Source organism: Eretmochelys imbricata, chromosome 23 (assembly GCF_965152235.1).
Source record: "Eretmochelys imbricata isolate rEreImb1 chromosome 23, rEreImb1.hap1, whole genome shotgun sequence".
Taxonomy (NCBI): Eukaryota; Metazoa; Chordata; order Testudines; family Cheloniidae; genus Eretmochelys; species Eretmochelys imbricata.
The window spans coordinates 3,339,938-3,363,900 of NC_135594.1; the positions used below are offsets into that span (position 1 = coordinate 3,339,938).

At 46.7% G+C, this 23,963-nt stretch overlaps 1 protein-coding gene across 3 annotated transcripts in view; it reads left to right on the plus strand.

Annotated features, from left to right (window-relative positions):
* The window catches only part of PAK4 (p21 (RAC1) activated kinase 4), an 89,594-nt gene that overhangs the window by 37,122 nt on the left and 28,509 nt on the right, over positions 1–23,963 (plus strand). The window lies entirely within an intron of this gene.

A 23,963-nucleotide genomic window follows, 5' to 3' on the forward strand; every position in this document is an offset into this window, starting at 1 on the left:
GAGGAAATACCGTGTTAATAAAACCCCATTCCACACACTCTGTGCGCGCACAGATCATATCATGTAACTGTGTGACTGGACGAAAGGGGTGAGGTGGGTTAAATATAATACCTGTGGCTTCTTTTAATAAAATCTTGTTAGGAAGGAGAGCTAGAGGTAACTGGGGAGCTCTACCATTAGAGGGATTTGGGGTGGGGGTGAGGTGGAGGATCAGGTCACATCTAAGTCTTCTCACTTTTTGTTTGTGCATGATTGCTCCTACAGCAGTGGCTGACAACCTGTGGTCACAGACCTCAGGGGGGTCCATGGGTGCTGTCGAAGGGGTCTGCGAAAGACTTAGACTAGAAACTGACCGAACAGAGTACACGCAGGCAGGCAGGTAGGCAGGCAGGGCTGCCACTTGGGGTGGGTGTCTTTGGGTTGAAAAGGTGGCTTGAGGGGCTGGTCTTGACCACTGTTCCCTCTAAGCTGAGCGCGTGTGCCCACGCACACAGATCCTAAACCCCATGCACACGGTGAAACACCGCACGCACAGAAATTTGCACAGGAACCCAAAAATTTGCACACAAGAAATTTTTTGCACACACGGTCCCTCAAAAATTAGAGGGAACATTGGTCTTGGCTGACTCATTACACCAGCTACTGTCGTGATGGGTGCGCTATTAAATCCCGAAAGTTGGTCTAATAAAAGAGATTATCTCATCCACCTCCTCTCTCATAAATCGGAACACACACAACCCCTAAGGTCTAGCAGAGAAACACAATCCCAGCTGCTCCTTCCCTGTCCTCTACTCCCAGTGCAGCAGCTCGCTTGCCAAGAAGTAGGTGGTGCTATGCCCCCCCCCCACCATACACACTCCCTGATCCCCAGTGCAGACCAATTGCCACTGATGTATGGGGAGGTGCCTCACAGTTAGCAACGTCAGAAATCTGGGTCTTGCTGAAACTGACGCCATGCATGCAAGCAAGCTGAGGTCAGGAGCAGCTGAGTTAGCGACTAAACCACCAGCCTCCTTCTCTATCAAGGAACAGAGCAAAGAAGGAAATCTAATCTCCTCTGGAGCGGGGGGGAGGAATTGGTTATTTTTATCAACCTTTTTTTCCCCCCCGGCATTATTTTTTCCTGTGCTCTGAGTTAGGGCTCTTCCTGCGCCCCCGGCTCGTTAGCAGAAGGATGGTGAAGGTGAGTGGTTTGCTGCCTGGTTGCTTTATGCTGAGTTCAACACAGGGCGTTTTTTGGAAGGGAGAGTTGACTCTGAACTGTCTCCTGCCTGATTGGAGCTGGGGGCGGCCGTGTTTCAAAAGCTTGGAAGAACAAGGAGAGTCTCCCCGCCTTGAAGACAGGAGAAATGGACACCTGTTAACAAGCTGGCTTTTGGGAGGTGGGTGGGGGACTTTCCAAAGGGAATATGGCACTTGTATCTGTCCCTTTTTTCTGCAGAATATATTTCCTGTCTGGGATGTGGGTGCAGGTTCCGTTTTCTTCCACGCTAAAGTAAAAAAAAGAACAAAACAAAAACCACCTGTGCCCTACTTTTGTGACAATCTGAGCTGCCCAGGTGTTTGCGTTTTTTTTTTTGTTATCCCTGATAAAATTGGGGATGGCTGGGGAAAGTTTTCCCTTTCGTGTCCCCTCCTCAACAGCAGAGGTAAAACAAGAGCTGACTGTCTGTCTGATACAGGGCAAGTGTCTGAACTTTAAAAATGAACCCTCCAGTATGCACACTGCATTCAGTTCCAGCTGCAACCTGCTTTTAGGATGATTGTATAGGAAGGCTTGTTCGTATGTCTGAATCAATGATGGAAAAAATTTAGTGACTGTTCTTGGGATCAGATTTTTTTTTTATGTGGATGTCACAAAACATCAGCCTATCACCATCAGTTGATGGTGATCTTTGGGATCAACAGAGAAGAGGAGTTTTGGGAGTGGTATGTTTTGGGAGCATTGGGTGAAATTTGTGAAGAGGGGGCTTTGAGATCCTTAGATGAAAGACTACAGATGACCAAAGCGTGGTTATCTTTGTTCTGAGACCCTTCATTTCTGTCTGTATTCGCAAAAAGAAAAGGAGTACTTGTGGCAGCTTAGAGACTAACCAATTTATTTGCGCATAAGCTTTTGTGAGCTACAGCTGATGAAGTGAGCTGTAGCTCACGAAAGCTTATGCTCAAATAAATTGGTTAGTCTCTAAGGTGCCACAAGTACTCCTTTTCTTTCATTTTTGTCATTACTCTCCAGAAAAAATATTTTTTTTGCCTGCAGCATAATACAGTTTGAATGCCACTGAACTTAAGTAGACTGATATTTGGAGTGAAAATTCCAGGAGCAAACTCAAGACAACTGGGTAGATCTTTTTCATGCCAAACTCCTTCTGTGGTTATTAAATATTCTTATGCAGCCTCTTCTTATAAGGTTGATATGTTGTGGTTTGCCCTGAATTACCTTGCTGCTCTGTGAAGAAATAACTTTCCCTTCTAAACATGGTGTTGAAATAAAATTTTGCTGACTCTCAGATCAGGGAAAGGGGGTGGCCTGTTTGAAGTGTCATCCCAGTTTTACTCTGCGGACAGTTGGTTTACAGAAGGCCGTGTCTCAGAACTGATTAGCTCAGTGGTTCTCAAACTTTTGTACTGGTGAACCCTTTCACACAGCAAGCCGCTGAGTGCAACCCCCCCTCATAAATTAAAAAAAATGTTTTTATATATTTTAACACCATTATAAATGCTGGATGCAAAGCGGGGTTTGGGGTGGAGGCTGACCGCTCGTGACCCCCCATGTAATAACCTCATGACCCCCAGTTTGAGAACCCCTGGATTAGCTGCTTAAGGACTGTAAAATGGGTCCTGAATCTTCAAAGTAACCCTCAATGTAGTGACAGTCTTGCAAGGACTTGGATGCCAGGGCTTTTGGACAGCTGCGTTGATGGGTGTTTAAGATTTAGTTAAATTGTTGATAATGCATAGCTTTCATAGCACTTTTCATCAGCAGATTTCAAAGTGCTTTGCAAAGGAGGCCGATACCATTATCCCAATCTTACAAATGGGGAAACTGAGGGGTGAAGTGACTTGCCCAACATCACCCAGCAAGCCAGTCGAACCACTGGGAACGGAACTCAGGTCCCCAGAGTGACAGTCAAATGCTAACAAGGCCGCATTGTGTATGTTTTCCTCTTCAGCTTTTGGTAGAAGGGAGGTGGGGAGGTGGTATGTGCCTCTGATATAACTTAATTTTTTATTTTGACATGATTTCAGTGAACCTTCTTTGTCCTTGCTTTTCGGTCTTATCACTGCAAACGTAACACACGTTGACTTTGTGTAGAGAAACTTACAAAGGGTTTCCTACTGGTTTAGCTGAGAGCCATAGCGTGGACAAGGTTCTGGAGGTCTTTTTGGTGTGTTTTTTGTATAACATTTAATTAGACAGACTTCTCCACAGGTTTAACTACAGCTAGCTCTGGCCGCTGGAGCTTTGTCTTCTCTGAGGCACCTTCTGTCTATCGCTGGTTCAGCTGACCTGATATTGTGCCTGGTAGGATTTCTTGGTAAGCTCAGTGGGGCAGCGATTGTTGGTCTTTTTGTTCTGTGTTTGTCTGGTGCCTACCGCAATGGGGCTCTGGTCCATGATCATCTCTTGGACGTTACCACAATACAAAGAACTCCTTTTCACAGCCATGAGAAGCAGCAGTAGTGTAGTCACAAGTAAACTGAATTTACCTACTTCTCATTTGGGGCACACGAGGTTTAGTTTAGGTTAGCTTACCTCCCCCCACCCCTTTTTTTTTTTAAACTACTACACCATTGAGCTCCGATGTTCTTTTCAGAAAACAGAATGGGTTTAAAAACAGAGGTAAGCGTGCAAATTGCATAACGCTGTTTTTTTGTTTTTGTTTCCTTTTTGTAGAGGGTCGGGGGGAGCGAGAACTTACTCTGACCAGTGTGCCTTAATCAGGATAATACAGATCTGTTTTTGGAGCCGTTTTTTGAGCTTCATGTTGATCTATTTATAATTTGTCCGTACTTATAGCCGAAAACGTACCTACCAATGTATAAAACCCCAAAGCAGCCTGTTTCCGGGTTATATCTGATCCTGAAGAACCAAGTTTTTTGTCAATCCACTGTTTTTCTTGCAATCAAACTCTCTCTGCCTCTTGATCTTTTTATTTTTTCGGTGAAGGTGGTGGTAAACTCTTAGCCAGGGGCAAAACTCTTGGGTGTATGCTGGCAGGAAGGAGTGCTCTGGCTGGTGTGTTATTTATCCAGGGCTGCTAAAAGTGTTGGTTAATGGCTGACTAATTAAACAAGGCAGAGAGATAAAGGGAATGTGACCTGCATTAGGACAGCAGGCTGCGGAATGTAGCTCTAACTGGAGCACAGTTTGGTATCTAGCAGTGAACGGGGAACAGCAAGGGGAAAGCTGGCTTCTTGGCAGGGTAGGGGAAAGTTTAGACCAGTTGGGCAAAACGATCATGAAAGTTCAGCCGCTGAGGTACAAAATCTACTTGATGGTGGCAAAGCTAACCTTTTCCCTTGCCTTTTCCAAAAATCACCCTGGATTCATAGATTCCAAGGCCAGAAGGGGACCATTGTGGCTATCGCATTTGTCCCAAATAACTCCTAAAACATAATGTTTTAGAAAAAACATGAGGTAGAAGTTTGCAAGGGGAGCGCTTATTCCAAGGTTGAATAATCGGATGGCAGTACCTTATCTTATGGCTCTTAAGAGAGATGCTGATGAAAAGCCCTGTGTAAGAGCGTGGTGGTGGTGGTAATATACTAATATTTCATGTATATATGTAAAAATACTTCTCTAGTAAACTTCCATTTACTTCATTGGAAGCAGGCTTAAGCCAAACCCCAGTGCTTTTGAAAATGCTGGCCCAAAAGGATAGTGAATTCCTGCTTTTTCCTCAATAAGGCTCAGATCCTGCTTGTGCTGAGCCTCTTCGTCTCCTGTGGAAATCCTTATGACCCATGTTTTCAGTCCGGGTAGCTGTGCCATTTGTCTAGGAAGGTTTCTGCTTGTAAAGAGAAACTTGACCAAAGTTTGTAGCAAGAAACTCTCTTGGGGAAGTGAAAGGAGGGTGTGAGGTGATTCCACTTCATTCAGTGCCTAGTTAGAGTCTGAAACTTGTGATACTGAGTCATTAGGTGGAAGTGGTGTGAAACTGTTAATGCCCTGCAGAAGGAAGGGAGTTTTCCTGAGTGTTACAAAAGCTGACCACATAAAACCAGTGTGACTAATAGGGAGGCATAGTTGTGGGTATTGAAGCTTTTACTAGTCATTTGCACAGGTGACTATAGTCAGCAGTGGGCCGTTAGCCCAGATTTCGCTGAGCCAGTAAACCAGGTCGGTGACTAGTGTCTGTGGATGCCGGGTCTCTGTAAAGAGAATGACTTGAGGGTGAGGGCTGGGAGCTCAGTTAAATTTGGGGCTCTTTAATAGGACAAAAGGATATCATGAAAATCAAGGATTGGATGCACAGAGGTTGTCTCCCATTGCTGTTTTTATTAATCCTTATGTGTATTATGGTAGAGCCTAGGGCGAGCCAAGATTGGGGCCCTCTAGTGGTTGGTGCTGTACACAGAGTAATAGACTGTCCCTGCCCCAAAGAGTTTACAGTCAATGAAGGGGCAGTATATGCTACTCCCTGCAAAGAAACTGGATGGAGGTAGAGGCATCCGTGTGGGGAAAGATGTTCCCGGTACTCCACAAATACCAGCTCGGCTTGCTCTGTGCTCCATGAATACCAGATGGCTTTGAGATTCATTAAAGGATGTGGGGGGTGGTAATGGAAATCTCCAAGATTAGGAAAGTTCTTGCTGGTTAGGAAGGAGGGTCTGTCCAGGTGCCGGAAATACACAAGCAGCCACTGATGCCTTCCCACTTCAAGGGAGGGATCAGGTGAGGAACCGCTACGTTTGGGTGAATAAAAGTGTCAGTCACACCCCGTGAGTCCAGAACTCTGTCCCAAAGGATCAATTTGACAGCTTGTGCCTTGCGCTGGATGTGAAAAAGAGGCCGCTCTCCTTTTGTGGTCACTAAAGGTCCGATGGCATTTTTGGCAAGAGCAGGGAACACTCTCTTGATAGCCCAGGGCTTAGTTTAGGAGATCTGTGTATTGTTCCTGGCTTCTTCCCGGATTCCCTGTATGACCTGGGCAAGTCACTTATTAGCTCTGTTCCTCCATTTCCCTAGATGCAAAGAGAGGGGTAATACTTGTCTTAGCAACCCCGGGGTAGGCATTAATGCATTAAGTATATAAAGCTCTTGGAGATCCTCTGACAAGGGTGTTATAAAAGTGCAGAGTATCATTTGACTCCTGTGTGAATTCAAATGTATGTAATTCCACTTACTCACAAATCCCTTGCAACTTTATTAGGCTACAGGCTTATTCGCTTCCTCTTCTAAGCTATTGTGTAAGCTGCTGTTTGCTGTGAAGCAGCTCCCACGTTCCACCCAAGAGATGGCTGCATTTCAGTGATAAGGGGGAAATGGATTGTATCCGTATGGGGTTTACGGAGTTGAGATGCAATAGAACGCCTCTGTTTTTGTATGGTGGATTTTTTCGGTCTTGGTACCTTACCTTTTTGTTGTGGGACTGGAAAAGTTTCCAGTGACACTAGCAGAAGCAGGTCCCCGTGGGAAGTCGGTAAGGCCAAGTGCTGGAATTCAAGAATAGTGTGGGCGGGATCTGACTCCTGGCCTGGGAGGAGCAAGTGGGCAGGCCAGCTGGTTGACGCTGGAATGCAATTCCGTCTTCGAAGGCGGGAGGAAGCTTCAAACCAACCAACTGGCTTCTGTGGAAGGAGGTGCAATGAGACACTGAGGAGGAGGGGCCTAAAAGTAATAAATAAGGAACATATGTGTTTGAAGTTGCTCCCTGTGGCTGCCACACAGTCTCCTGCAATCCCCGGGTGGAGATGAAGTCCCAGGAAGAATGGGCTTGTAAGTTTCTTTTGAATGCATCTTTGCCTTTTCCCTGTGTAACTGGGTCTTCTGCTGCAATACCCAAAGCTTTTAGCTAGATTTCAAGGATGGGATTTTCTGTGTAATCTACTTTCACCTGCATGTTTCTTCTAATGTAGCTTGGGGGCCTTGTAAATTGCACAAGTAAATGCTCTGTGATCCTTTCTGGCTGCCTCATATTTCAAAGGAGTTTGCTCTGAGTACACATCTCTAAGGCCTGGTATCCTAGTGGTTGTATCTATGATGGCCAGATGTATTCTGATTTTTGTTAGTGGAAATAAACGGGGACTGAGATATGGGGGAACTCCAAACAAACGAGAGAGACGAAGTACAGCCAGGCATACCGCATCTTTGCGATGTGACAGAATTTAAGTCTGTTTAAATATTTCAGCATTAGTTAGCGGAACAAGAGCCGATCGGCTGGGGTGAAGTCAGTGGAGAGGTATCTATGGCACACACTTTGTTGGTAGGTGCTGTAATATGAAGAGGGTTTTTTTGGGGGGAGCTCTGTCAGCCTTCAGAGACAGATCGGGCTCTCTTCCCCCTCCCGTGCTTTGTGTAGAGCTTCTCCATTCCATGGAAATTATGGATCTGATGGGCCTTTCCAGACCAGCCAATATCTGGATGGGGGAAAGAAGAATGTGGCTGTTTCATGAGGCATCAGTCTCCGTTTGTTCTCTCATTTAGCACTTTGAGAAACAAATTGCTTAAAACAAACAAACAAACCCCCAAACAAACAGGGAGTGGCCCAAACCGCCAGGCTTCCTTTTGTTTGTTTTAATAGTCTGCTCCCATGTTCTTGATCTCTGTGTTAGCAGTTTGTGTTTCTGCTGTGTTGGCTGCTTTTATCGACAAACTGGTTTTTTTCCCCCTGCTGTCAGGCTCCAGATGTTGCATCAGGGTTGGACCCCACTTTGGTGCTGCATAGGAGGAGAAATCTTGCCATCCAAACCGCTGCTGGTGTGATGATGGTCTGTCGGGATTATCTCAATTAGCTGCTCCGCTAACGTAAAACTAGTCCTCATGCGACCACGATAAACTGAAGGATTATTATAGGATATGAAGTGTTCTGCAAAGGTACAGAGAGAAAAGGGTAGAGGGCACTTTTTTTGATGTTAAAAACCTTGAAGGGCTTAAAGTTTGAAGTATCAGAGGGGTAGCCGTGTTAGTCTGTATCCACAAAAATAACGAGGAGCCCACCTCTGAAGAAGTGGGTTTTTTACCCACGAAAGCTTATGCCCAAGTAAATTTGTTAGTCTTTAAGGTGCCACCGGACTCCTCATTTTAAAAAAAAAATTAAATCTTCTTTGCTTTCAGATTTTTGCCATTTTGTTTTCGGGCGAGTTAGACACACTTACATCAATTTGCAGATTTCCAAAGTTGTCACCTGGTCAGGGCACCGGGAATTTTACCCAGTGATAGGCTTCAGTCTTACACTGCTCCCCTTGATATAAAGTGCAAGGGACTATTAAGTCAGGGGCGCTGTGCGTCCGCTCAGATCCAGCTGCGAAGCCTCCCCTAATCAGATTAATACATAGGTTCTCTAGAATTGTTGGGATCAACAAGCAGCGTAAGGATTGCTGCTATTTCTGTCGTGTCTGGCTAGCTGTGGGGACTGCTAATGGGTAAAGAACTTTTTGAACTGGTGACCTGCAAATCCAGAACAGGTCTGTAGTCACCCGAACAACCTGGTTGTTCAATGGTTTATGTGAGCTGGCAGCATTCAGTGTTAATCCTTGTGGACAGGTGCCAACATCATTCTTGGCAGGCTCTGCACTGGGGTCATGGGGATGGAAATACTGTGTCACCATTTGTCCTTCCAGGTCATGGGTGAGGCACTTGGCCAGAGGGGAGGTTTGCCGTGCGGCTGCCTGGATTATATGTGTTGTGTGGCTTAGAAGGACTTTCTGTGCAGTGTCTAGTACAACGAGTTCCTAATCTATGCCTAGGTGCTTCACTAATACAAATAATAATAATATTAGACTGGGATTTTTCAACTGCAGATTCAGCTGCCTAACTCCCTAGGGGCCTTTGAAAATTCCATCCTTAAGCCTGGTCTATGCTTAAAATTTAGATCCAGCTAGATACCTATAATAACAACAGTGAGAGATTCACACTCCTGAGCGCCATAGTTAAGATGACCTAACCCCCCAGTGTAGGTCAATGGAAGAATTCTTAGGTCAACCCAGCTACCGCCGCTCGGAAAGCTGGATTAATGGTTGCGACTGAAAAACCCCTTCTGTTGCTGTAGGAAGAGGCTACACTAGAGCACCCACAGTGTAGATGTGGCCTCAGTTTCCAGAAGTCTCCATCTTGCATCTTTCACCACCACTAAATTCACTCTAAAAGCTTTAAGGACCTGATCCAGTCCTGGGCCTGACTAGTACTTGAATGGAAGACCACTGGGGATCCCAGCTGCTGCTGTAGGTGGCCTTTCTTTACCATTTTTCTCCTTGTCTTGTCCGCTCCCCTCCCCAGTATTCCCTCTGGAGTTAGTGGCGTTACTTGCAGGAGTAAAGTTTGCATGATAGAGGCCTAAATAGTTCATCAAGTCAGAAGGAGAAGAAGCACGAGTCCTTCTTCAATTCTGCTGCCTGACCAGTAAGTTTAACCGTGTTTCTGTGTGTTGCAGAGGCAGATCCATACATACTCCTGGTGCCTCATGATTGAGAATCTGCTTTATGTTCACTGTTAACCCCCCTGACCTCTGTCGCCTAGCTAAGACCGCTATGCCCACCCACTGCTGCTTTGAGGAGGCCAGGATATTTGCAGATGTTTTTCTTTGTCCGGTTCAGAGCATTCAGCTGATAATTCACCAGCGTCAAGAGTTACAACAGGGATGAATGTGGCTCTGGATTTTTCCTAAGAAGGTGTAGATTTCCTCTTGCTTTTTCCCTCCTCCCCCCCATTACAAAATTTGGCCCACATCTGTTTTTTGAGTTAGCTTTTTGTTCAAAAGTGGAAACTCTTGCTAGCTTGTTTGTTCAGACTGCGGACTTAACTTGCCTCTTAGAAATGTGCGCAATTGAATCTGAGGATTTTTGGATTGAAATAGATTGCTTTGACAAGTGCCTACATCTCAATGTGTCGAGAAACTTGGTAAAGGGGTTGCCACATATGCTCACCTACACCAGAGGAGCCAGCCAGATGACTGTGCCAACCAGTTGCATTTAATAACTTTTGTATTATGGAATTGGCTAGGATGAGCCAGCTGACAGGTTGTCACCCATTCTCTAGTTTATTAGCTTTCCGCTGTTGTTCTTCTGACCCGGGACTGTGGTTTCTGTCTTCCTTTTTTTTTTAAAGTGTCCCTGTGATGCATTCACTGGATGGCCCATATCAGCTTGAAGATGAGCAGCTGACTATAAGGCCACCAGCACTGTCTAGAATAGTGAAGTTGTAGGTGAGCAGAGGGAGTAGCTATGCGTTGAGGCTTGGGTTTGTGTCAATGACCAGAAATATTCTTGTCTGACCCAGGTGGCTGGTGAAGGGAACATTGGATTACAAGGGCTGTGCATTTACCAGCTGCTAGAAGAGTCGCCTTTCAGACGAGAAACACATTGTTATACTGAGAGTTTCTTTTTTGTCCGTTTGTTGGATTGTTAACTCCTCAAGGCATGCATGGATCGTGATTTTTATCTTGTGCAGGGTTGGGGCCACAGTTGGTACTTGAACAAATGAGAGCTTGGAAAACAGGTTTGATATCCATCCCCTGTCACATTATCAATGGCTAAGAAGATCTCTCTCTCTCGTGCTCACTTTCGTCTTCGCTCCAGAGTGTACTCTAGCTCATTTGGTTGGATTTCCTTTCCTCTAGATATAACTTGTCTGGTCCAAAGGAAGGAAAAGGACGGGTAAGTGAGAGGATGGTGCTTGTCAGAATCATCTTGGATGGACAAACCCTTCATCTTCTCTGTGCCAGTTTCTGGAAAATTTCTTTGTTTCTGTAGTGATTTGCCAGCACTTTGAACTGCAACTGGGCAGGACCAAAGCTGTATCTTTGATTTTTATTTATTTATTTTTTTAAAGAGGACACAGATGCTTAATGATGTAAACAGACGTTCATTGTTGCCTGGCTTTGTTTCTACAAGAAAAAATACATTTGGGTTCACCCCATGGCCAGATTTCCTGTGTAATGCCAATCCAGAGCACAGCTCTAAGCCCTCTGTAAAACCCTCTTGAGTCTGCTTTGAACTTTGCGTAGTGAAGTTTCTGAAATGGTAATAACAGACCATCCAGTGTCCAATTCCTGATCTGAGTCTGTGTTTAAAAACCCCCAACTCAGAACACTGATCTGGAAACACTATCTTTAAATCTGACGCTCTGTTTTAAAACCTCTGTCTCCCCCCCACATAAAGAGGAATATTGGCTCTTTAATTTCTGCCCAAGATCAACAAAACTACACCCAAGTACAAGTGCTTTGTACTTCACTAAAAAGGAATGGGATCAGGCTGTACAGCTCACAGCTGGAACCCCTGGACTTCCTGGCACCGCAGTTCGGACCCCAGCTGGGTCAGCTCAGCCCCTTTATTCTTTTGGAGGCAGATAAACTGGGGTCCAGGAAGAGAGTTAAAGGGTCATAGGACTGGAAGGGGACCTCCTGCGTCCATGAGTCCAGTCCTTGCTGTCACAGCCAACTCTGTGCGATCATCCCATTCATAAACATATCAAGTGCCAATTTAGAACAAGTTTGGTGGTTTGCCCCCACTGCTACTGTTGCAAGGTTATTCCAGAGCCTCCCTCCTCTGATGGCTAGAAACCACCTTCTCCAGCCTCCATTGATCCCTGACTAGTTGATCCCCATTTGTTCTTGTGCCAGCATCATCCTTTAGCTTCAATAGCTCTTCTCTCTTTCTGGTGTTTACCTCCCGCACCTGCCCCCAGTGTATTCATAGAGAGCCATCAGATCCACTCCGAGCCTTCGTTTTGCTAGGCTATACAAGCCTAGCTCTTTCAGCCTCCTCTCCTAAAGTAGGCTGCCCATTCCCCTGATCATCCTAGTCATCAGTCTCTGCACCTGTTCCCGTTTGGATTAATCTTTCATGCTGGACGGGTGGGAGGAATTCTCTTGAACAAATCATGCCCAGGCATTGGGAGTGGACATGAAAGACCCCATGGAGGCACCCCTCATGTGATTTCAGAAGATTTCGCTTCTTCATTCTGCATGCAGTGCGTCATGTACCTTCCTTGCTCAACGGCAGGTGCTTTGCAGTATGCATATAGCTTGCAAAGCCACTTAGCAATCCTTTTCGATTAAAGGCCCGTTTGTGTTACTTCAGGTCAGTGATACTCAGACTTCAGTGGTCCAGGAGCCAAGAAAGAGCCACAGTAGTGTGAACTGATTGTTTCATTTTGTTTCTCCCTCTCTCTCTCATATATATACCGTGCATGTGTGTATAATATTCTCACAGCAAATTGACTGACCAGCTATTCTATAATTGGTTAATAACATAGTAAAAGCATCTTGATTAACCAATAACTTGAATTGGTTGGTTGTTAATTGAATCGGTGTTTTAATATGTGCTGCAAAGAACCACTTGCAGCTCCCGAGCCTCAGTCTGAGTATCGCTGCTTTTGGGTGCAATATATGGGCCCGAAGAGTCAAAGGCCTGTAACTGACCAACATTAAACAGTTTTAAACAAGGTTCAGGGTTTGATATACAAAGACCTCTGCCTGTTGAGTACCATGGAAAACACACCATTAGAAATCCGTTTGAACCTTTAATAAAAGAAAGAAAAACAGGTAAAGCGTTTGAAATGTAAAGTACTAAATAAGGCTTTCATTTTAACAACATCCCTTGTCTCTTTCTATCTACTCAGGGAAATGTTTTTAGAAAGACACTTCCGCCCCTCGTTTGACAGTATCTTAGATGGTTTTACACTTGGTAATAACTGTCCTTTTGGGGAAAGGGAAGACATTTAGTTGAGATGGGCTGGAGCTGTTGTTGCTGTTAGTCTGTTCCTGTTTGCTAGAAGGCAAAACAAGACCATCACCCACCAGGGGAAAGAAAAGAACAGCAAAGATAGAAAATGCAGCTTCTGTCTCTGGTTCTAACTCTCACTTGTAACCTCGCTGCTGGAGGAGAAATAGGCCCAGCACATGGTCTGATCAGCCATTCTGAGACCTGGCAAGCTGCTGCCAGCATCGGACTGGGGAACAGCTGTTTTTGTTAAGCCACATATTAGACAGAGGGCAAAAGGATAGGGATACGATAGAGAAGAAATACAGCAAGGAAGGAAAAGGAACACACTAGGGCAGGGGGTGGGGGGGAGATGTAACAAAGTCTTACATCCCGGGTGGTGGTCAGGATTTAGCCAGACCCAGTGGAGGCGGCGCTGTCATCTGGCCCCCTCTCTCTGGCCCAGTCTAGTCGGGACATCTCTCAGGATTAGGATGAGGAAGGTCCATGGTCCTAGGAGGTGGTGGGGGTGGCAGCCATATGATGCTCTCTTCTTCCTCTTTTCTTTTCTTTCAGTCAGCCAGCATTACGGTAGCCTCTCTGCCCGTCCATCTCTGTTAACTTCCCCCAAAGTCTGTTCTGTTTAAGAACCCCAAAAGCTCCCCATTGAGTTCACAATTTAAGGTAAATTTATAGGCCCAATTATCACTACAGGCACCATAGAAATATCATAACCCCCTTCGGGAGGAATCTCGTTTTGTGGTGTTGTTTGGGTCATTACCATGTGGGCTTTCCCTTTGAGCAGCATCTCCGTGACCCCACAGCATGCAAAGACTTGCAGATCAGTCAGATCTATCCCTGATCCAGTCAGCTAGCTGTGGAATAGCATATACATTACTGAAACAGATACTTACTCTTATCAATTGACTGAGATTTGGAAAACTTTGAGAGCTAACCCTACAGACAATACCTCATGCGAGCCAGGAAGCCATTGGGGCTATTTTGTCTAATGATTGCTCATATGAGGTTTGGGCTCTTGCTTCAGTTGTCCCCATGGGGAGAAGCGCCCCATAAACATCTGCAGAGCTTACCCCCATGTCCTCCTTTGCCATCATGCCTACGAACAACTTGGCAGGAGGGGAAACTGGTGTGCTGTGATTGATACGGTCTCATAGTTTCCTTGTGCTCCTCTGTTTGTTTGTCTAACCTAGCACAATGGGGTCCTGGGCCATGATTCCTAGGCACTACCGCAGTAGAAAGGCTTCAGTGGTAGAACTTTTCTTAACTATTGTCCATATCTATGTAGTATGAGTGCCCCTCAGAAATTATGTATCCCTGGCTGGTCCTTCCCTGCCAGCAGAGGTACACATGGACGATGGGCAGAAAGTTTGCGGGGGTTCGTGAGTAGCATGAATGTATGCAGAACTTTGCAGGGAAGGCAACTCAAAGTGGAGGAGATTTCTGAGTACCGCGAAGCCAGTGGTCTCATCTCTTCAAGGGGTGAGTTCCATAAGCCAGATTCTGTGAAGCTTCTGTCCGCAGCCCTTAGCAGCCTTTCTCCATGGGTCAAGACAGTAGAACCTCAGAATTATGAACACCTCAGGAAGGGAGGTCGTTCGCAACTCTGAACAAACCGTGATGGTTCTTTCTAAAGTTTGCAACTAACATTGACTTCTACAGCTTTGAAACTTTGCTATGCAGAAGAAAAATGCTGTTTCCCCTTTGTGTTAATAGTTTATGTTTAGCACAGTACTGTACTGTATTTGCTGCTTTTTTCTTGTTTGTTTTTTTGGTCTCTGCTGCTGCCTGTGTACTTCTGGTTCCAAATGAGGTGTGCGGTTGACTAGTTAAGTTCGTAACTCTGAGCTGCTTCTTGGGTTTCTCTGTGGGGAAGAATGGAGCTGTCACCGGAGGCTGTGGACATTAAGATCCCTCAGTAGCTAGGGATGTAAATAATGTACAATTGTAATAGTTTAAACGGGTTAAACATTTAACCATTAGGATCCGCTGCTATCCTGCATGCTCAGGGTCCCCTTCCTCTTAGTTAATCCTAATTTTTTCACTTACCGGCACCCCCCATTCACCCCACATGCTGGATAAAAAAGCTTTTTCTGTTCTTCTATTTAGGCACCTAAATTTAAATTTTATTTATTTATTTAAGGAGCATAAGTTTGAAAACATGGGCTGTAATTTTTTCGCTGACCGTTTCTTGTCAGGTTTGCAACCAGATAACACTTACAGGACATGAAGTACGTCTAATATCTTAAAGCATCTCTACTCTGGGAGATTCCGCATGGTTGATACCCCTGTTTTTGTAAGAAAAGTTTAATTTGCTCAGTGGTGGCAAGGTCCAGGGGAGTTTCGCTGTCCTAGCAATTGTGGTATGTTTATGACCATCGAGCTTTAAAGCTGTTTGGCCTTTTTCTCATCAACTATCAATTCCAGAGAGCCACGAACACAGTTTGGCGTGCATAGCTGGATGCTGCTCCGTGTGCCAGTTGGAGCCTTAAGGAGGACAGGTGTCGAAATGTCACCAGATCTTGGCAGGCTTGGACTCGGGCTGTGAAAACATTAGGCAGTGCTGCCTGAAGTTGTTCCTGTCACAAAGGAGCAACACCATGCTCTGGTTTTAATCCCGAAGAATATCTCCTTTCTTTATATTGCTCCTGCAGTGCCTATAGCTACTGCAGAGCCCACTGATCTTCTTCGGCTCTCCCCTGGGTCCCAGGCAGAGGGGCCCCGCCACCCAAGTGCAGCGTGAGGAGCACTGAGCAAATGGTCTAGTGATGTGGAAACATCCACCATCCACAGCCTGCAGGAGGGAATGGCTTGTTGTAGGGGAACCCCTGTACGTCAGTAGCCATTTGGGGCCGGGGGGTAGGTAGTGGGTCGGACTGAGTTGCAGTGCTTCAGAGCCATCGCAGGGTGGCTGGTTCCCGCGGCAGTCGTGTTACTTGGCATATATTGAATGTGGTGTCGAGTTCTGTGATTCATTTTTGGTGGCTCTCCTTGACTCCCACTTGATGAAGAGGTTTCTTGAGGGTCAAGTCTTCGTGTGTTTTAGTGGGTAGTTCTAGAGTGCAGGGAGATGACAGCCAGGGCTCTGGTGGATTCTCTTTTAGAAGCATTAAAAGACAGACTATGTTGAAGGAGCAACATGCAGCATATCCTTTGGGAAAGATCCTCAGAGTCTAAGCCTTCTCTTGCTCTTCTGCCAGGGCTGAAAGGTCGAACAGGACAGGGCAGAGAAGACTCTGTATGCTCCATCTGGGCTCAGGAGGCTGTTGTTTCTGACCATGTCAGTGTCACGGTCTGATCGTTCATGCATACCGCAGACCATCTGCCTGGCACAGCCTGGAGTGAGAAGCGGGTTGTGTTTTCCAAAGATTAGCTAGGGAGGATGCACTCTGAATATCCAGTGCTGAAGACCCTTTTCTGCTTTTTGAATTTGGGACACATTTTCTTGTGACATTGGGAGACTCCTCTCCATCCCTTTAATGCGAAGTGACTGTCCTGAACACCAGCTTTCCCAGACTTCAGCTTGATCTTGGGTGAACTCCCATGGCTAGTAACAGAGGGATTCCTGCTCCTGTCTACATGTGGCTGAGATCTTCTCTGTTCTCTAAGCAGTCAGGAGGAGAGTTGTGGGAAGAAGGCGGCTTAAGCATAATGCGTTTGTGAACTCTGGTACAGAGTGTCTGCCCATCTCGGAGCCAGGTTGTAACAATGTGGTGCTAGCATCCTTCCCCTTCCGCTTTCAGAACATGTGCATTTTCAGTTGGTATCAAACTCAATTTCCCAGGTGTGCTACAGTGCATTGGAAACCTGGGCTCAGACTCGGGTTTGAGCCCCACCCCCATATTGTCCACACACACACACACACACACACACACACACACACACACACACACACACACACACACACACACACACACACACACACACACACACACACACACACACACACACACACACACACACCTGTCTGACTTGAGTCAGCAAGCACTCGGGTCCCAGGCCCCATCCAGGGAGGAAGGGGTCTACACACAAGCCCTGCTGAGACTCTGGTCCAAACCCTATCACTTCGCAGCGTGGACGCAGCTCAAGCCGCGGAAGGTCTGTGTGGTTCAGTAGGGACCCGTTAGCCCTGTGGTAAGACCTGGCTCCAGCAGTTATAAACCTAGATTTACAATGCAGTGTGGATGCTCGAGTATGGGCTTAAAAATACCAAGTCCGCATGCCCAGGTCCCACAGATATGGGTCCACAGAGCCATGCAGACATACCCATAGAGCCTTTCATCTCTAGGCCACTGGTTCTAATCCAGGTCAGTAGTGAAACAGTGGGGAGCTATCTGGTGGTGGCCAATGAGCTGCTGAGGCTCGGACCGATTCCCATCGGGCAGGTATCCATATCATGAACAATACCCACGCTTGATGCTAATGACATCCCCTTGTCCGCCCTTGTTAGAAACTGAGGATTGAGTAGACCACAGAGACGAAACACCCCCTCCCTCCCCCCCCCACCTGTAGAATTGGTCTCTTCTGCTCCTAGTTGATGCACTGTGGGCTGGGTTTACAGGGCTTCCGAGAGGGGGGTCGGTTTCAGGCTTCTGGAATGTTGGATTGGGGCTGATGTTAGTCTGATCAGAATGTACCTAGCTATCCGGAAATTGACAAAAGGCCTTCAGGCAGTCTGACGTGAGAGGTAGCCTGGGGAGAAAAATCCAGCCTCATTGTTCTACATCATTTGTGGTGCTGGGCAATAGTCTAGAGTGCCCAAGAAGTAATTTGCCAGGCGCTGCCGTTAGTGGCCTCTATCTTAATTTACTGTGTAGCAGATAACTGCACAGGGAAAGCCCAATTCTGTTTCTGCTCAAGTGGGGGGGGGGAAACTTGGACAGGTTTCAATGGGATCAGGATCGGGCTCAGCGTTTACAGAAATCATAGACCTGTAGGATGGGAAGGGACCTCAGTAGGTCATCTAGTCCAGTCCCCTGCACTGAGGCAGCACGTGCATCTTCCAAGATGGATGGGATTAGAAATTGGTGCTGGTGAGCAACTCTGTCCTGACCCTGCAGTTTGCACAAGGAAGGTGTGAACCTGCTGCTGCCCTGGAATGGGGTATAGCCCTGCTTCCTTCTAGTCCTTTTTACGTAGCTGCTTGGAAACCAGAAAAGGGGCAAATGGGATGGCGGGGAGAAAGAGTCTGTATTCTAAAGTTGGTTCCTCTTGGGAAATGATTAAAGCCATAAAGGGATTATTCTTCAATTGCTTGATTAGCTTCTAAACATTGGCACTTTAAAATGTTTGAGATATTTAGTTTCACTCTAAATATAAGGTGCCTCATGGCCCAAGTCCCAGGAATCCTTTTGCCTTTCTCTCTAGCACCTTTCATCCATGTTCTTGTGAGTGGGGCTGATTATCACCTTTTTACAAGTAGGGAAACCGAGGCAGAGTGGGGCAGTGGTTTACCTGAAGCCACATAGTGGCAGAGCAAGAAATAGAACCCACAATTGCTGACTCCAGTCTCTCTTGTTCCAGCCACTAGAGATCATGCATCTCCGTGCTCCTGGGCTCTCTTCCCAGCTATCTGTCCTCAGCAAGCTGAAGGCTAGACTCTCTCCCACGGGCAGGAGAGATCATGCTCTCTGATCTCTACTCTAAGCAGTGCCTGAGAGAGAAGGACAGCTCTGTGAAGTTACAAGCAAGAGATTGCCTGTTAGGTCACTGCCAGATTTAGATTCACGTTCCAAAGCAGCTTGCCTGTGTGCTCTTCTCCTTGCAGTTGCTAGAACTTCATTTTAATGGTATTATTTTCTTCCTAGTTCTAAATTTAAATATTAATCCAAAATCAGGGACAACTGGCAAGCAAGTAAGGCAAAATGCCTTCAGGTCGGGGATCCAAACCCAGGTGTTCTGTTGGAAGAATAACAACACAAGTACAAGTTATTTAATATGGGAAGCGGAGAGTAAATGAAGGAAGAAAACATAGGATCACTTTGACTGGGAATATATTTATCCTGTGCCTTTGAGATCTCAGGGCTCTAGAACACGACTGGTCTTCTCTGTGCACATCCAGAGCTGGCAGCCTTGGGATTCTGCTTCCCATGTGGAAACGGGGAAGTGACTGGCCCAAGATCTCGCAGTGGGTTGGTACAATTGCAAAGGGAACCCGGTAACAAGCCCTAATATATCTGAGGGCACATCCATCCCATGATTCCTAGCGCTGCAGGACCATGAATTCTCCTGCAGTATGCTGTGGGAGAACTGGTGGGTTCCTTCTGGGCCCATGGTGGGAGGATAGTGGGCAGGCCTTGGAGGACTAACAGCACTCAAGTGGAGCTTGCAGAGTGGCTGTGTAGCAGCTGCCAGGCTGTGCCCACTCGAGCTGTAGCTTATACGGCTTCAGGCCAGCCAACCCAAGTTAACAGCACTACCGTGGGCGAGTGAAGGGTTATCTGCATGTGGACGGAAGCTGAGTTAAGGTCAACACTCGCTGCAAACCAACCCTAGAAAGCAATCACACGCACGGTCCTTGCAAAGCCTCCCATGCCAGAGTTGGCGATGAAGCTGAGCCCTGAGTTGGATGGGTGACCCTGAACTCCCCAGTCACCCCTGGCAGAGGTCCCTCCAGTTCAGGGTTGGGTGGAGGAAGCTTGCTGTGTCTCTTGCGGTGCACCTGCTCTCTAGATAAAGGCCTCCACTCTCTGGGGCTGTCACTTCAGGACCATTCACTGGAGCTAGCTTAATTATGTAAAAATAAATGATTTCTTTTTCCCTTTGGAACATCAATTAGTTTTACATTAGACAGTGGAGCTGCATATGGCAGCTGGTTCCCATTAATTAAAAATGCTTATTTTTAAGCAGAAAATTATGAGGTGAAACGGGCCAGATTTTGTATCCTGCCATATCAGCGCCGACTCGAGTTTTCTAGGTGCTCAGGTTGCTCTGTGTGTGTGAGAGAGAGTGCGTGCTAGCTGGATCTCTGGGATTGCCCTGGCTGTTTTTTCTTTTACTGTTGGGTTTGGTTCTGTTTCCCAGTTGATTCAGGGCTGCTTGAGACTTTCTGTCGCAAGGCAAATGGCATCTGGTACTGGAGACAGATGTAATTAGAAAGGTCTTGGTGTAATTGCTGGTCCAGTGCACCACCTGAGTGACCATACATCAGAATTCTGAATCCTCAGACGGCAGCCCATCTCTAGGACTTTCCATTTGCGGGTCTCAAAGTTCCTTACAAACAAGACAGACTTTGGCTTCCTAAGATGTCCCACATAGAGGAGAATTATCCCTATTCTGCAGATGGGTAAGCAAATAAATGAGAGGCGAAGTGACTTCTTTAAAGCTAGCCTGCGAAGGGGTTGACATTTTGGGTAGACGGGACCTGGATTTCTAATGTGTTGGGAATCCAGTGGTGAGGCTGTTAGCTAGGGAGACCTGCTCCCATTCCAAGGCGGGGTAGATCAAAGCACATTACAGAGCTCTTAGTGCCCGGCAGCAGGGTCTGTGTGAACACTTAATGCATGGCAGGCTAGATATACAGCCCAGCTTGCTGCGAGCTAACAGACTAGCCCCAAGTCTCTCTCTGCCTCAGTTACTCCTCTGATGATAGCACTGTCCTACCTCAAGGGGGGTGTTGTGAGGATAAATGCAGAAGATTGAGATGGGGTCAACATAGGTATTATGGATGGGATATAAAAACGAGCCATCAGGCTGCCTTTGTACCTCATAAATAAGCATAAAAAGGGCACAAGGCCTTTATTTACATCAGTGGTTCTCAACTGGGGGTACACGTACCCCTGGGGGTACACAGAGGTCTTCTGGGGGGTTCATCAACGCATCTAGATATTTGCCTGGCTTTACTACGGGCTACGTAAAAAGCATTAGTGAAGACAGTACACACTAAAATTTCATACAGACAATGACTTGTTTGTTCAGCTCTATATACTATCCACTGAAATGTCAGTACAATATTTATATTCCAATCTGTTATAATTACGTGGTAAAAATGAGAGAGTCGGCCATTTGTCAGTAACAGTGTGTCTGTGACACTTCTGTATTATGTCTGATTTTGTAAGCAAGTCGTCTTTAAGTGAGGTGAAAGTTGGGGTATGCTAGACAAACCCGACTCCTGAAGGGGTCCAGTCTGGAAAGGTTGAGAACCCCTGATTTAGACCACCTGGAAGATCCCATGGTAAGAAGCAGGAGTAGAATTTAAACCTAGGAGATGGTGTCTGTGTGTTGCAGTAGCATCTAGAGGCTCAACAGAGCTGGACGTTATGGACATGTGAAGAGCAAAGGGGCTGTCCCAGCCCCATAGTAACCCAAAAACCATCCGTCCTCTCCTGGGTTAGGTGACGTCTCTCTCCCCTGTGGGTGGCAGGGGAGAATGATCATTGCTGCCCGTGACTTGTGTGCTGTTTGTTCAGTGTATCAGACAAAACAAGTTATTGGCTCCTCCCTTGTCCTATACGGTGTCTGTGCTCATTTGCCTCCCAGAGACTTCCGACTTGTTTAGAACCACTCCTGAATCAAAACTGGTTTGGCGTGGTCTCTCGGGACAGCTGGTACTGGGCAGCTTGGAGGAAACAGGAAGGGAAATTGTCTTCAGCTGTGATGAGCCTTAGGTGGAGAACTGGTTAAACAAACCAACCAACCCATGAGGAAGGAATGAGCTGTGACATGTTAGCAAAGCAGAACAATTGAGGTGGAGATTCAGTGTGTCACTGTACAACGAGGTGACCTTTAAACGTCTGCACAGCTGTTCTTATTAGTGCCAGAAGTGTGTGTGTGTGGTACTTAACAGAAATAGATATGTTCCCTCCCCGGAAAGAGTGAGCCTGTAAAAACGTAGCCACGTTGAGGACACGTGAGGGGGGTTTCCAGGATCTGCCTCCAAATTAAGCTGACATAGGAAGGAAGTGAGAGAGTTTGAGGTGAAACTAACGAAGATGATGCAAAACATGCTTGGCATAAAGCTTTGGAAAACCAGATTTTTAAACTGGACACCCGGGACAAGAAAGAGAAGCAGGTGGCTGTAGAGATGAGGTCATCTGGGGAAAGGCCATCGGAAAGTGAGAGGGTTTGAAGATGGAAAGACACGTGGACAGGAATATTGTTCTGACCAGGAATGGCACATGAGCGAACCCAAAGGTGGAAGAGGTAGCCAGGTTAGGATCAAGGTGAGAGATTTCACACTGTTCCTTCAGTATGAGCTGGTACAGGGGTACACGTGAGTGGCCAGGAGCCCTGAAAAGCTCCATGTTGCCAGTGTGCACTGCTCTGTCTCGTAAACGTCTCCTTCAGAGCTTTGGCAGGACAGACATAGCACAGAAGGGTTGGATTTCTCCTGGGCACTTCCCATTCATTATCATCATCATCATCTGTCTTGTGCATGCAGAAGGCATCTCTGTCAGAGCAGAACCCTTCAGGCTGCTGAGATGTGTCTCGTTCATGAAGCAAGAGCATGCTCGGGCCATGCTGGCCCATCTGTCATGAACATACATGCCATCTGCACAGCATGGCTGCGTTGGCTTAGTAGGTGCGGCTCTTCTCCATTTCTTCTAGCTGGCTGACCGAGTGCTATGGATGGGGATGAAGTCCTGGCTGTTTGTTTCTGGTGTCCACGTGAGCACTGAGACATTGAACTTTTTGGGTAAGGGTGTGGGGGAGGGCGTATAGGGGAGGGCGATGAGACTGTCTCTAAGGCCATGAGCCATGTGGGTGAATTTTAGCTGGTTTGTCCCACTTATTCTGACTTATTACACGGGGTGGAGCAGTGGTGAGCTGGAGCCAGTTCGCACGAACCGGTTGTTAAATTTTGAAGCCGGTTTAGAACCAGTTGTTAAAGAGGTGGGCAAACTCCGGCCTGTCGGGCCCGCCTGAGCTTTCAGCTGTGGAGAGAATCCCTTTTTAATTTTTACTCACCCGGCGGCGCTCCGGGTCTTCGGCAGTACTTTGGTGGCGGGTCCTTCAGAGCCGCCGAAGGTCCGGAGCAACAGAAGGAACCGGTTCTTCAGCTTTTGCCAGCTCATCACTGGGGTGGAGCCCAATTAGATATTTCCTCCAAGCCTCGGAAGGAGCATGAGGACCAATCCCATAATTGTCTCTAACACTTGTGCAAACCAGATTTATAGATCTATCTAGCAGGGGGAGCTCTGTGCATGGAAACTTACTCCTCTCCCCTGTCGAGGGTTGTTTTGTTTGCTCTCTTGTGCTCGGCTCTGTACAAACACAACACAGCCAGTTCTTGCCCCAAAGAGCTTACAATCTAAGGAAACATTTATGCCTTATGCTTTCAAAAGTGACTGATTTTTGACTGCTCAAGTTGGGGGACTCCTTTAAAGGAGCCTGTTTTTTGTCAGAAGCACTTAGTCCCTGCCCCCTCAAATTTAGACAGTATCTCAAGGTGGGCACGCAAAATAGCTAAATAACCTCTGGAAATGTATTTCTATGCATCTGTTCTGGCAGACGTGGCAGTGGGGTAGTTCCGTAGCTAGATTGTTGCAAACACAGCAGCAAAATTGGAGACTGACTAACACTCCACCACTCGGTCTTTTTAAATGAATGCGGGACTAGCTCCAGGCATTGGTAGTGAGCGAGAACCTGTTGCTTCTGAGTTACCAATTCAAATCCAGCCCATGACTGTAGTGACTAAAAGTTGTTTCCTATCTGAGAACACTTGGACCTGTGTGCAGTGAGTTGGCGAGTCTCAGCCCAGTTCGTAGTGGACATGCAGCTCCATCTCAGACCTCCCCCAGAGCTGGTGCAAATTGACCACCTCTTGTTGGCCATCTCCGCAAAGAGGCCAAGAATTGACTGAGCCAACCTTCTACCTCACAAGAGTATGGTGGGGCACTGACCTAAATCAGTTCTCTACCTGATTGGTGGCTAAGTTATAAGAACTTAGAACTGTCAATCAAACTCCTTTCCCAAGCACTAAAAATCAGTTTAGGCTATATTAACTCCCCCCCCCCGCCCTTTCTAGTCTGTCCATACATAATAGGGGCAGTGGGAGTCAGGAGATCTGGGTTGTTGTCCCAGGTCTGCCACTGACCTCTGTGTAAACTTGGGCACGTCAGTTCAGGTCTCTGGGTGCCTCA